The sequence below is a fragment of the Rhinoderma darwinii genome (genome assembly GCF_050947455.1).
Source record: "Rhinoderma darwinii isolate aRhiDar2 chromosome 5 unlocalized genomic scaffold, aRhiDar2.hap1 SUPER_5_unloc_57, whole genome shotgun sequence".
Classification (NCBI taxonomy): Eukaryota; Metazoa; Chordata; class Amphibia; order Anura; family Rhinodermatidae; genus Rhinoderma; species Rhinoderma darwinii.
This window is the reverse complement of record NW_027461817.1, coordinates 207149-221793: the sequence shown is the minus strand read 5'-3', so window position 1 is coordinate 221793 and position 14645 is coordinate 207149.

The following is a 14645-nucleotide window of genomic DNA, read 5'->3' as shown; positions in this document are numbered from 1 at the left end:
CCCAAAAACGCAGTGGAATTGCGGAAGTTTTGTGGCTTATTTTTAAGTTTTGGTCTCATAATAAAGCCCAGTATTAGGGACTATTGGTCCCCTGATATTTTATATAATACCCCCCCCTTTACCACACAGTTATGACAAGGATGCGATTCGAAGCCATCGTAAAGTTCCTGAGTTACAATGATCAAAGTCAGTGCCCACCCCCACAGGACCCACACTTTGATAGGCTGTATAAAATAAGACCATTGATTGCCCACTACTCCCAAAGTTTTTCCCAAGTTTATACCCCCCAACAAAATATTTCTGTAGATGAATCATTAGTGAGCTTCAAGGGCAGACTGCACTTCAGGCAGTATCTACCCAATAAAAGAGCCCGGTACGGCATAAAACTGTACAAACTCTGTGAAAGTGCCACCGGTTACACCTACTCTTTTAGGGTTTATGAGGGGAAATACTCCCATATAGATCCCCCAGAATGTCCCCCCTTCCTAGGAATTAGTGGAAAGGTCGTATGGGATCTTATCCATCCTTTACTTGGCAAAGGATATCATCTTTATCTGGACAACTTTTACAACAGTGTCCGTCATCCAGATCCACATTGGCGTGCGGAACAATCCGCAAAAATCAGAAGGGCCTCCCCAAAACTTTACTGGGTCAGATCCTAAAATTAGGAGAGAGCAGAGCTGTCTGCAGTGACGATCTGCTCCTCCTGAAGTAGAAGGATAAAATGGACGTCCTCATACTGACCGGCATTCACGACAGCAGAGGCAGCCTTGTCCCTGTACACGGATCCACCACGCAAGTTCCCAAACCATATTGTGTACAGGAATACAACAAATATATGGGTGGCGTTGACCTGTCTGACCAGGTCATAAAACCACACAGCGCCATGCGCAAGACCAAGGTATGGTATAAACAGCTGTCTGTGCATCTTACACAGATGGCAGCATACAACGCCTTTGTCCTCTGCAGATATGCCGGCGGTGGGGATACGTTCCTGCAGTTTCAGGAAAAGGTCATCAAGTCCCTGATATTTGATGACCAGGTAGGAGAGGGCAGTTCATCTGGTTCTTCCATCAGCAGGATAATTCCCGGCCAGCATTTCCCCAAAGAAATCCCCCCCACAGAAAAAAAACTGAAGCCCCGAAAATTTAGAGATGATGCGGAGTAGTTCTGCCAAAGATACGAGGGGAGAAGTGCAGGTCACAATAACATCATCTGCATATAATCCTATTTTGTGTTCTTTTCCACCCACCCGTATACCCGAGATATTCTCGGAATTTAGAATAATTTTGGCAAATGGTTCCATACACAGGGTAAAAATTAATGGGGATAAAAGACATCCCTACCTAGTCCCATTAGTGATGTTGAAAGATCTAGAAAGAATACCTGAAGACAGAACCCTAGCCGATGGCGAGGAATATAGAGAAAGTATGGCTGATTTTATAAAGGATTGAAAACCAAATTTATCCAAAGTACCTTCCAGGTATTGCCAGTTAACTCTATCAAACGCTTTTTCGGCATCTAGGGAAATAAAAAGGGAGGCATTTGTAGAATCTCCGGCTATCTGTATAAGATCTAAAATTCTGCGCGTACCGTCGCAGGCTTGACAGCCCTTGACAAACCCTACTTGTTCTAGTGCTATTAGGGATGGCAAGCACTCATTCAATCTATTCGCCAATAGTTTGGCATATAATTTTATATCGCAGTTTAATAAGGATATTGGGCGAAAATTGGCAGGGCTCATAGCAGATTTGAGATTGGAATGTGAAAGACTGAACAAGTTCCAGTTATCCTGGATTGCTAGAGTCAATTTGGTTAAAATTTTATTGCTTCCCAAATACTTATATTTTTGCAGGACTATTCCACTGTTAATACCTACTAGTATCTCCTCTCAGATTCAGAACCTGTTTCTCCAGTTCATTTGGAATAATAAACGAGCGAGGGTAGCCAGGACTTTATTGTATCAGAAGGTTAAGGAAGGGGGAAGATGTAACGGCATATAATGTAGCTGCCATCATGGATCAGTTAGGTACGTTATGGAGCTCCACAGCTACGTCCCTTTAGGCCCAGTTGGAAAATTAGATGTTTCCCCGCTCTTCCATACTCAATCTGATGGCCGCGACATATGTAGGGGCAGATAGGTCTAGGGTGTTCTTGGTAACTACATCTGATGCACTGAAAGGTTGGAAATTAAAGGTATGCGCAAATCATTGGGTGTACCTATCTCATGAACGTATACCGTTGCAAGCATTCCAATCTTTAGTCCCACATGTATTTTTGCAGACATGGGAATTGTTAGGTGTAACAGCCCTTTCAGATTTATACGAGGGAAGACACTTGAAATCTTTTGAGCAGTTGGTAAGGGAATATGGCGTAACTAGAACCATGTTTTACCAGCATCTCCAGATAAGACATATGATACAATCAATTGCTATCCCGGCTCCACCTACAAATCTTTCCTCGTATCACAAATTCCTGTTCAAATGGCAAGGACACAATAAGGGCTTAGCTTGTAGTTATGATCTCCTTTTGAAAAAGCAGACCTCGGGGAAGACAGAGCATATACTACGATGGGAACGGGAGATGGGTTCTACGTTTTCTATGGCACAAAGGTTGAAGGCCTCTAGTTGGATTGCTCGTCATTCCAAATGCGTTAATCATATTGAACTCACCCGTAAAATTCACCTGAGATGGTACCTAACACCGTCCAGATGTGCACATATATTTCAAAGCAGTTCCAACTGATGCTGGAGGGGTTGTGGCTCCTTGGGATCCACCTTGCATATGTGGTGGACCTGTCCTAAGGTTGGAGAAATGTGGAAGGAGGTCTTTCGCCTATTATTAGAAATCACAGGAATATCTCTTCCTCACTGCCCGGAATTGGCTATCCTAGACATCGGTTTAGAGGACATACTTCCAGAGCATCGGGTACTAGTGCACCATGTCTTTATTGCTGCTAGAATGGTAATTGCCAAGTCCTGGAAGTCTCCCATTTCCCCTACCCTGTTGGAAGTGATAGGCAGGGTAAATGTAGCATGTCACCATGAATCCATGCTATTACAGTCTCCCTCTGGTTACACAAAGAATGCACGGTATTGGGAGCTATGGGTAAAATCGAAATACTACACATAAATGAAGAGTTATTTGGAACCATGACATAACGTGTATTATCATTTGTATGTATATGGCATAGCAAAGTTGTCTGTTGTTTCTTGTTCATGTATATCCTTTTTGACATATCACATGTATGTATTAATTCTATACAGGTCCATGTTCTAGGACCAAGGATGGTTTATACTGTTGAAAAAATTGTAAACATTTTCAATAAAAATCTATTGATTAAAAAAAACTGAAGCCCCAAAAAAATGCTGTGTGTGTGCCAAGCGAGGCATTCGTAAGGACACCACATACCATTGTGAGACGTGGCCCACAAATCCCGGCCTGTGCAAAATATGCCATACCTCCTTGGATTTTTTTATTTATTTATTCTTAATTCACCTTTTCTCTCTCCCATATTGGCCATGACCAATTACTATTTTGTTTACTGACCAGCCCCATTTAAAATTTGTAAAAAAACACCTAAAACAAAACTAAAAATTCTCACTATACCAACGACCCGAGGGAGCGTCTGTCTCATCCAGGTTGTAAATCTGAGTGAGAGGAATAAATCCAGATGAGATTGGTTGTATCAGTAAATCTTTCTTTGCTGAGGCCTTTGATTTATTTTTTGGGCTGGATTTTATGGAATGGTGGGTAGGTTGGGGGTGGGACCTGCCATTCCCTCTCCCTCCATAGCGGGTATTCCAGGTTGCCCTCCTTAGTTATTAAAATTAAAGTATTTCTTATTGTACCCTGTTGGGGTGCGGGTATTCTTGCGCTTTTAAACAGTCCTCACTCAGGATTTGGCAAACAATGCTCGTATTTATTTTGTGTAAATACAAAATAAAACCACAACAAAAAGCAGGTACATTGGGGTTGAATTGCAGCTGCCTTCATATCGAGCAGCACCCCAATCCCCAGCTCATATGCTCTGAACTGAACCTGTCCCCCCCTCCTCTGGGTGCACTTAAATACACAATAATCTATTTCCCAAAATTCTGAAGTCTTAACCCCTTCCTGACATCAGCCGCATATATACGGCGCTGCCGGGAAGGTGTTCCCGCAAAGCGCAGTACAGTTACGTCTCAGTGATGGTGCGGGCTCAGAAGCAGAGCCGGCACCATCACCGCGGGGTGACAGCTGTATTATACAGCTGGCACCCTCCTGTAACTGCCAGGACCGGAGCTATTCTCCGATCCGGCTGATTAACCCCTCAGATGCTGCGCTCAATATTACGCAGCATCTGATGGGTTTTAACCCGACCGGCAGCCCAGTGACGCAATCGCTGGTTTGCTATGGCAATCGGACGCCAGAAAACGGTGTCCGAGTCTGCCTTGTACGGGAGCTGATGAGGACCCACCTGTGGCGCGTCCTCATAGGCTTGCTGTCAGTGAATAACTGACAGCGCTAATACACTGCGCTACGTATGTAGTGCAGTTAACAAAATTGAGAACCAAGAGTCACAAGGCTATACATATGGTAAAAAAATCAATTTTATTGCATATAAATATAACATACATAGTAAAAAACAAAGCGAGGTTTCTAAAAAGAGAAAAAAGTTATGTATGAACCACTCCAAACTACTGTTAAATCGCAGGGATGGTATAAAGACAACACCAATCCGCAAGGGCATGGTATACAAAAACACCTTAACATAGGGACATAACTGCGGTAGACAACAGTATTATATGAAAGATCATGAGGTCAGCATGTAAATTGCAATAGTGCGTAATTCATATCATCTGCTGTCCATTATACAACCATAATATCATGTCACCGCATAAGCTAAATCATGTCACCGCAAAAGCTAAATATGTCACTTAGCAGTCTGCAAACAAGTGTGCTCCGAGGGGAAACCTCGTTGCCATGCATCCAGAGGGAATATACCCTAAATGCACCCAAAGGTGAAAAAGACTTCCGATCTGGCTAACAACTTCCGATCTGGCTAATAGTACAGTGTATTAGAGTAGCGATCGGGGCATCAGGTCCTCAAGTCCCTTAGTGTGACAAGTTAAAAAAGTTAAAAAAAGTTACAAAAAATGTGGTAAAACAATAAAAACACACAAGTTTCAAATAAAAATAAAGCTAAACTGACTTTTTTCCCATAGTAAGTCTTTTATTCTGGGAAAAATCGTAAAAATTAAAAAAAACTATACATAATTGGTATCGTTGCGTCCGTAACGACCCAATCTACAAAACTATTATGTAATTTATCCCGCACGGTGAACACGGTAAAAAAAAACATGAAAAACAACGCCAGAATCTTTGTTTTTAGGTCACATCTCCTTCCAAAAAATGCTATAAAAAATGATCAAAAAGTCACATTTACTCCAAAATAGTACTAATAAGAACGGCAATCCATCCCGCAAAAAATAATTCCTGACACCGCTTTGTGCACGCAAAAATAAAAAAGTTATGGGTCTAAGAATATGGCGACACAGAAAACAAATGATTTTATAAAAAAAGTGATTTTATTGTGCAAAAGCTGCAATACATAAAAAAAACTATATAACTTTGGTATCGCCGTAATCGTATCGACCCGCAGAATAAAGCTAACATGTAATTTAGAGAGCACTGTGGATGCCGAAAAAAACCCAATAAAAAACTATTCCAGAATTGCTTGTTTTTGGTAATTTCCTTTATCAAAAAATGAAATAAAAAATGATCAAAAAGTCCTACGTGCTCTAAAATGGTACCAATAAAATCTACAGCCCGTCTCGCAAAAAACAAGCCCACACACCGCTCAATCAGCCGAAAAACAAAAAAGTTATGCCACTAGTAATGCGGTGATCAAAAACATCTCAATGCGCAGGCCGGAGGGGAACATTCCTTCAGTTTCAGGGCCCTAATCTTTTCTGTGAGATTTACAGCAACGGATACGAAATCTCGTTTACCTCGTAATCTCGCGAGATTTCGTATCCGTTGCTGGAATCTCACAGAAAAGATTCAGAAGTGTCAGGATTCTGAGTACACATGACGTCCAGGCTGGATGGTCATGTGTATTCATTATCAGGACACTGTAGTAATGTTAGGGCTTGTGTATGAGGCTGCACATAGTGATATAACTATATCGCTAGTGCAGTGTAAATGAATGGAGAGGAGTGCATGATGCCGATTGGTCAGCGTCATGCACTCCTCTGTACAACGCCCACTTGGTCGAAAGTAAAAGTACGCCCACTTGGGCATTAAGAAAGCTCATTAGCATAAACTAAAATCGCACCTAACGTTGTGAAAAAAGATCGTTTTTTTAAATAAAAAGCATTACTGTCACCTACAGATACAGATGGCCGGGCAAATAGCATAACAGATCATCAATTAGTAGTAAACCTGAATAAGTTACTAACCCATGTGGCTCCTCAGATGTGACGACTCCCAAGTGTGGAGAAACCCCAACGCGCATTTCGCGTAGATAGCTTTTTCAAGGGGTGTTCTGAATCGTATTAATTAGACCCCTTAAATGTGATAGGTCGAGAGACCAGCTGACCAAAGAGGCCAATAGGGACCTGAATATGTTCAGCCGCGTGTGCCACAGTCAGATCATCGCGAGACTCCAGCACCAAGCCATTGAGACCCGACCACGCATGCGCGGCTCCGGAAACCGCGCACGCGCAGACAGGTACAATCAAACAGCACGAGCGAGGTCCAGAGACGACAGGCTCGACACACACAGACGGAAAACAAGGTAAGAAGCGATAGTGAAGCTTATTGATTGCTTGGAAAAAATCAAAAGCAATTAATCTACCATTTAGAATGTGGGCCATTTTATAATCCTAAGAATATCATTCACCGCAGATGTACACAGACACATTATACTGAGATAAAAGGTCTCAAAGGTATCAATAAGCAGAAACATTCAAAAGTAGAAGAATGTATCCTGATGAAACAAGTGATAAATAAAAATATATATATTTTTTTTTAAATCAAAGTTTTTTATTAAATCCACAAAACATGCAAAAATACATAACACAGTGATGAAATCGTTTACAGTATAGAAAGTGATTTACATACATTTGATTGACTATATGTTACATTCTCATATTTTCACTGTGTTAATTATGTAAATGTAAAACAGTACATCCTCTTTGTATACCATTGTGTGTTAAGCTTTAATACAACTCATTAAATGCTAGATGGTAATACTTATCTCGGAGCGTACAATACATTTCTATACTAAGATCCTTTTCGTTATTTATTGGGTTTTTATTCAAAGAGTCGCTCAAGTCGAATAAGGTTCATTGTAGTTTATACTGTTTATGCTTTTAGTATCACTGTGCGGAGCAACTGAAATAAATAACTAATCTAAACCGGTTTTGACTGTATTAACAGGGATATTAACATTAGGTAAGTGTGCGTTCAGCAACTATAATATGAGCTATCTGACCACTTTCCCCATCTTTGGGTAAATTGTACATATTTATGATTTTGATTGGCAACCATTTTTTCATATATGTATGTGGTATTTACTTGGGCTATAACTTCTTGTATATGGGGTTGTGTGGTTTGTTTCCAATGTCTGGTAATGATAAGCTTAGTTGGCCTTTAAAGAGCTATAACCACTTATGTATCTTTCTAATTCCACCCAGCTTTTATCAGAGTTGTCATTCCACCAATGGCTAAGTTGGTCTAGAATACATGCAGAATAATAATCTCTCAGATTAGGGAGTCCTAGACCTCCTGCTCTCCTATGTAATGTCATTATGTTGTATGCTGTACGAGATTTTTTCCCATTCCATATGAATTTTTGTAGGTGGCTATTAAGGATAGTGAAGAACGAGCTAGGAATTGGAATTGGTATTGTCCTAAAAAGATACATCAATTGCGGTAATAACATCATTTTAAAGATAGCTATTCTTCCGAACCATGAAATTATAGATTTAGAGTAGACCTGCATTTCTTTTTCTAATTTCATTAACAGATGTGGGTAATTCTGTTGATATATTTTTTTAGTTGGACATGTAAGTTTAATGCCCAAGTAGTTGAGTTCTAGAGGTTGCCAATCAAGATCATGCTTGGCCTTCAGATCAGAAAGAGTTTGTAATACAATATTTATTGGGAGGATTTGGGATTTGGATCTGTTGATCTTGTAGTAGGAGATATCGCTAAAGGTATTGAGCACTTCAAAAATTCTCTTCAAGGATCTCTCCGGGAGGGTATTACATAAAATAATGTCGTCTGCAAACAAGGTTATTTTATGTTCCTTTTTATTAATAATAATGCCTTGTATCTCCTTGTCAAGTCTAATAAATTCAGCCAACGGTTCAATAGATAAAATGAAAAAAATTGGGGATAGGGGACACCCCTGCCTGGTACCATTAGTTATAACAAATTCCTGTGATAGAGTATTGTTGGAGTCGACTCTAGCTGACGGTTGTGAGTATAGGGCCTTAATTGCCGAGTAAATATGGCCTTGAATGCCAAATTTTTCTAGTACAGAGAAAGCGTAGTTCCAATTTATCCTGTCAAACGCTTTCTCAGCGTCAATTGTAAGAAAGGTTGATGGAATATTGTTATACTCACAGTATTGCATCAGAGATATGACCCGTCGAGTATTATCTGGAGCTTGTCTGCCCGGGATAAAACCAGCTTGGTCATTCGTTATTAGTGATGGGATAACTAATTTCAGCCTAGAGGCTAGTATTTTTGCATATATTTTGACATCTCCGTTCAGGAGAGAAATAGGCCTATAGTTTGAAGTTCGTTCAGTTGACTTCCCTGGTTTAGGGATGGTTATTATCAATGCCGACAGCATTTCTTTTGGGAATGTTGCAGTAGTGGAGGCTTCTTGTAATACCGTAAGTAGTCTGGGTGTTAATATATGTATAAATTTTTTGTAATAATCGTTCGAAAGACCATCAGGTCCCGGGGCTTTGTGCATTGGAAGCGATTTTATGGCCTTTGTGATTTCATTAAGCGATATCGGAGAGTTAAGAGATTGTAAGGAGTTCTCTGAGATTTTAGGTAGGTTTATTTGCTTAAGGAATTTGTCTATATGTACTTGTGTAGGTTGAGTTGTCTCTTTATCTTCTTTAAGATTGTATAACTTTTGGTAGTAATCTTTGAAGGCGTTGGAAATGCCTTTTGGGGACATTATCATTTCCCCGGTCTTGGGATGTATAATTTTCTGAATTCTGGATTTTTGTGCTTGTTGTTTGATTCTTTTAGCTAATAAAGATCCTGCTTTATTGTCCTGTGTATAATAATGCATTTTGGATTTCCTGAGTGTATGTTCGTATTTGTGGAGTAATAGATTACGAAGATGATTCCTTTCCTTTCCCAGTTCTGCCGAAGTGGAAAATGAATGGTTCTGTTTGTTTAGTGTTTCCAAATTTTGTATCTTTGCCATGGAGTTGTTAATTTGTAGCTCTCTCTCCTTTTTTAATCTGCTTCCTATTTTAATGAAGGACCCCCTAATGTATGCTTTGTGAGCATTCCATAGCGTGAATGGATTGACTTCTGGAAGGTCATTAAAGGAAAAGTATTCTTCTATGTCTGAGGCAATTTTTTTAGAATGGATATCATGCGAGATTACATAGGAGTTTGCTCTCCAGATATAGTCATTTGTCTTCGGGAATTGTTCGGATATCGACATTGATATCGGTGCATGGTCTGTCCATTGTATATATCCTATTTGTGTTTTGGTCACTCTCTCAATTAATAATTTATCAATCAAGAATAGATCAATTCTTGAGTAGGTCTTATGCCGTGAAGAGTAATAGGAGTAATCTCTTTCTGATGCATGTTGGATTCTCCATATATCAAAGAGGGAATTAAGTCTTAGGAAGCTTTGGAGATCAAGGTTTTGGTTTCTGGAGTTAGCTGTCGAATCTAATGAGTGATCTACTATTGAATTGAAGTCTCCACCTATTATTAAGTTCCCTTTCCTAATCTTTTGGGCTTTTTTGACTATTCTGTTTATAAAGTGAATCTGTCTTCTGTTAGGGGCATATAAATTTACTATTGTGTAATCCTGATTATTAATGGTACATACCAAGATAATATATCTACTTTGTGGGTCTATATATTGGTGGTGAATTGTAATCGCCAATGATGATTTAAAGGCAATAAGTACCCCTCTCTTTTTTTGAGGGTATGTTGAATATATCAAGGTAGGGTAGTCCCTATGTTGTAGGTGAGGAATGTTATTCTCACTAATATGTGTTTCTTGTAGACAAATTATGTCACTTCCATGCTTTTTTGCTTCTCTCCAGAGGAGGGATCTTTTGAAAGGGGAGTTAATACCCCTAACATTTAATGATAGTAAATTTATTCCCATTTTTGAGTGGGTGGTATTTTGGTATTATTGAAGTAAGGCCAGGCATGATCTTAAGGGCAAAGACAGGGGTCTGATATTTCTTTGAACGCACACTTTTACAGGTTTGCAATACATTACAGTCATTATATAGGTAACTTCCAGTACAAAAACATAACATCAATACAACAATAACATAGAATAGGATGACTCTCAAGTCATTCGGTATCTTTACACGAACCGATATGTGGGGGAAAATTTTAAGTGGAAACGTGTAATACCACATAGTACAGTATCATCATCATTTTTCAAAAAAGCATTAGATTACCATTATAAAGTTAAGTCGGACCAATTCTTTGCCATTCCCCATCTATTCTTGCCGGTGATCTTCTAGGAGAGTCCAGTATAGGTGGTTCTGTAGAGATATTCCACAGCTTCAGCAGGGAATGTCCTTCAGTGACTGTTCTGGCCATATGAACTGTGCCGTTGCGATTTACTAGTATTTTCGTTGGATAACCCCATCTGTATGGAATATTATTTTTCCTCAATATTTCCGTTAGCGGTGCCATTTCTCTTCTTGCTTGTAAGGTGGCAGCTGATAAATCTTGAAACATTTTAAGGTGAGAGTATGGTGAGGGCAAAGGCTGATGTATACGTGACGCATACATTAACTTTTCTTTCATTTGGAAAAAAGTAAATCTTGCTAGCACATCACGCGGTATGTTATCAGGTAGATTTTTAGGTTTTGGAACCCTGTGTGCACGATCAATGCTAAGCTCATATTCAATAGTGTCAGGTAGGATACTCTTGATGAATTTTTGAATGTAATCTCTCAGATTTAGTCCGGCTATCGATTCCGGAATGCCCCTGAATTTTATGTTGTTTCTTCTGTCTCTATCTTCTGAGTCTATCAGTTTCGCTTGGATTTTACTAACTTTCTCTTCTATGTCTTTATGTGAGTCAACGAGATCATTATGTGCAGCGGCAAATGTCGCCATCTTGTTTTCTATGTGCGAGACTCTTTCTCCTACTTCAGACAGTGATTTTTGGAAAGGCTGTACAATATTTGATATGTCATTGTGCAGTGTGCTTCGGAGAGCTGACAACATCTCTTTAAGCATGTTTTCTGAGACCACTTTGTTTGAGGTGTGGAAACTTTCAAAAGCGTCTGCTGTGTCATTGGCATTATTCAGAGATTTAGGATCATGGCTTACCTCAGATTCCTTGAGGTGATCGTCCATTTTCTGTTTCTGCTTAGCAGGGCTAGAGGACGGAGAGCTAGGTTCATTCTCTGACCTCTCCGGGCTCGGTATCCGGATCACTGCTGCATGCTGTTTCAACATCATAGTATCGTCTCTTCCGGGTATGCCTCGTGGGGACGTTGGCGCCATTTTGGTAATGGAGTACTTCACAGTATTCCTCGTCTGTGCTGTTCGTAGCCCTGTACGAGGTGTCTGCGTGCCTTCTGACATCTCTCGCGCTCTTGTACCCTTTTCCTGCACAGTCTCCTCACCTGTAAGTATCATTGGGGGTTTATTTGTGGTTAACGGAGCTGGACTTCGTGACCTCTCCTCGTCGCCATCTTCCGGAGCTCTGGAATCACCTTCTTCCATTATGGATGAGTTCTGATCCGACTTTGTAGCCGACTGCTTAGGGAATCTCTTCCTGCCCATATAGAGTTTTGAAATCCCTATCATGGGAGTGATTTTTGTCGCTGACAGGTGCTTTTAGTAGCTAGTGATGAGAATCTTTGGCGGAGCTCTTGTCTCACGCGGCCATCAGCATCCTCGGCCAAACCACGCCCAAATAAAAATATATTAAAGAATGACAAATTATAAGCCATAATAGACAAGTGATAGGTCGAGAGACCAGCTGACCAAAGAGGCCAATAGGGACCTGAATATGTTCAGCCGGGTGTGTGACACAGTCAGATCATCGCGAGACTCCAGCACCGAGCCATTGAGACCCGACCACGCATGCGCGGCTCTGGAAAAAATCAAAAGCAATTAATCTACCATTTAGAATGTGGGCCATTTTATAATCCTAAGAATATCATTCACCGCAGATGTACACAGACACATTATACTGAGATAAAAGGTCTCAAAGGTATCAATAAGCAGAAACATTCAAAAGTAGAAGAATGTATCCTGATGAAACAAGTGATAAATAAAAATATATTAAAGAATGACAAATTATAAGCCATAATAGACAAGTACTCATATAGATAAAAATAAGTGACAAAAAAAGGAACATATAGAGTGATAAGATGCTGACAAAATATAAAGGTCAGCAATAATATTTAATAAATCATTAAAGTGAGTATATATTAATAAATATCCAAGAAGAATACAGACAAGGAAAAATACTATTTCCACATATGTATTCCGCGTGAATACCCATACATTAATCAAATAATATATATATATATAAAAGTAACTAATAAAAAACACATACATACAAAGAAAATTATAAGTATTACATCAGGAGAATAAAAGTCTACATAAGAGAATATTAATTATATACTGCGATTTTTACAATGAATCCATTAATACAAATGCAATGACAGATAATAAAATATCAACATCGTGTGGACACGCTCCAAAAGGTCCCATCATGTTCCGAGGTGTAGAGAAAGAAGAGAATCTCTCCACATAAATCCAGCCTCTCACGTCCCACGTATAGTGACCATAGATAAATCAGACATACTCTGATATGGAGGAGTAGAATAAAAAACTAAACAGAACAAAAACATATATTAGTAGATATACAGATTAAAAAGGTTAAAAAACAAATAAAGATAGAGAGTTTAAAGGAATGAGGCAAAACTTAATGTCTCGTTCAGACCAACAGGGGCCATTGTACCAAGGGTAATAATCCACTTACATTCCCTCTGAGCCAACAATTTCTTAACATCCCCATCTCTAATGCCACAAAAGACTCTGTCAATACCCCATGCCTTGAAAGATTTTGGGTCACAGGCATGGTGTATTTTAAAGTGTCTGGGGATTGTTTTAAGGAGTGTGAGGTCCTCGCCCTCCTTAGCAGCGACTATATCACGCACATGTTCTCTTACCCTAATCCTTAATTGTCTTGAGGTCAAACCAACATATACCTTCTGGCAGCCACAGGTTGCGTAATATATAACATTCGTTGTGCTGCAAGAGATATAGTGTCGGATCTCAAAAACCCTATTCTCTGTCATTGACACAAAGGTTGTTGTGCGGACCATATTCGTACATGATAGGCAATCACCACAAGGGTAACAACCCTGTCTGGGACTGCTTGATGAAAATAAGCTTTGTTGCCTCGGTACATAATGGCTCTTCACTAGCATGTCTTTAAGATTCATGCTCCTTCGAGCTGTCATTTGGGGTTTTTTGGATAGATTTCCCACAATAGCAGGTTCAAGGTGCAAAATTGGCCAATGCTTATCCAAAACAGATCTCATCGTATACCATTGATTATTATACGTAGTGATGTATCGAATATTATTTTGATCACTTTTCTTTTTATTTATTCCCAATGGATGTAAAATTGAATCCCGACTCGTGAGTTGTGCCCGTCTGTATCCTTTCTTAATACTTCTGTGACTGTACCCCCTGTCCCAGAATCTTTCTCGCAAATCCCTAGATTGTTTCTCAAAGTTCACATTCGATGAACAGATGTGCCTCATTCTCAAAAACTGCCCAGTAGGGACGGCGCCAATTGTCGAATGCCTTAAGGGCGTCGTTTTTAAAACGGGGTCACTTCTTGCGGGTTTCAACTGTACTGGTACCTCAGGGGCTTCTGCATACATGACTTCGCACTAGAAAATCCCCAGTAGGCCAAATGGTGGTCCTTTCCTTCTAAGCCCTCCCATGGGCCCAAACGGCAGTTTATCACCACAAATGGGGTATTGCCGCACTCAGGACAAATTGCGCAACAGAATGGGGTATTTTATTTCTTGTGAAAATAAGAATTTTTGAGCTAAAACGACATATTATTGGAAAAAATATTTATTTTTTAATTCCCAGCCCAATTTAAATAAGTTCTGTGAAGAAACTATGGGGTCTAAATGATCACATTACCTATAAATGAATTCCTTGAGGGGTGTAGTTTCCAAAATGGGGTCACTTCTGGTGAGTTTCCATTGCTTTGATACCTCTGAGGCTCTGCAAATGCGACATGGCACCCGAAAACGAATCCAGCAAAATCTGGACTCCAACAAACACATTGCGCTCCTTTCCTTCTGAGCCCTCCCATGGGCCCAAACGGCAGTTTATCACGACAAATGGGGTACTGCCGCACTAAGGACAAA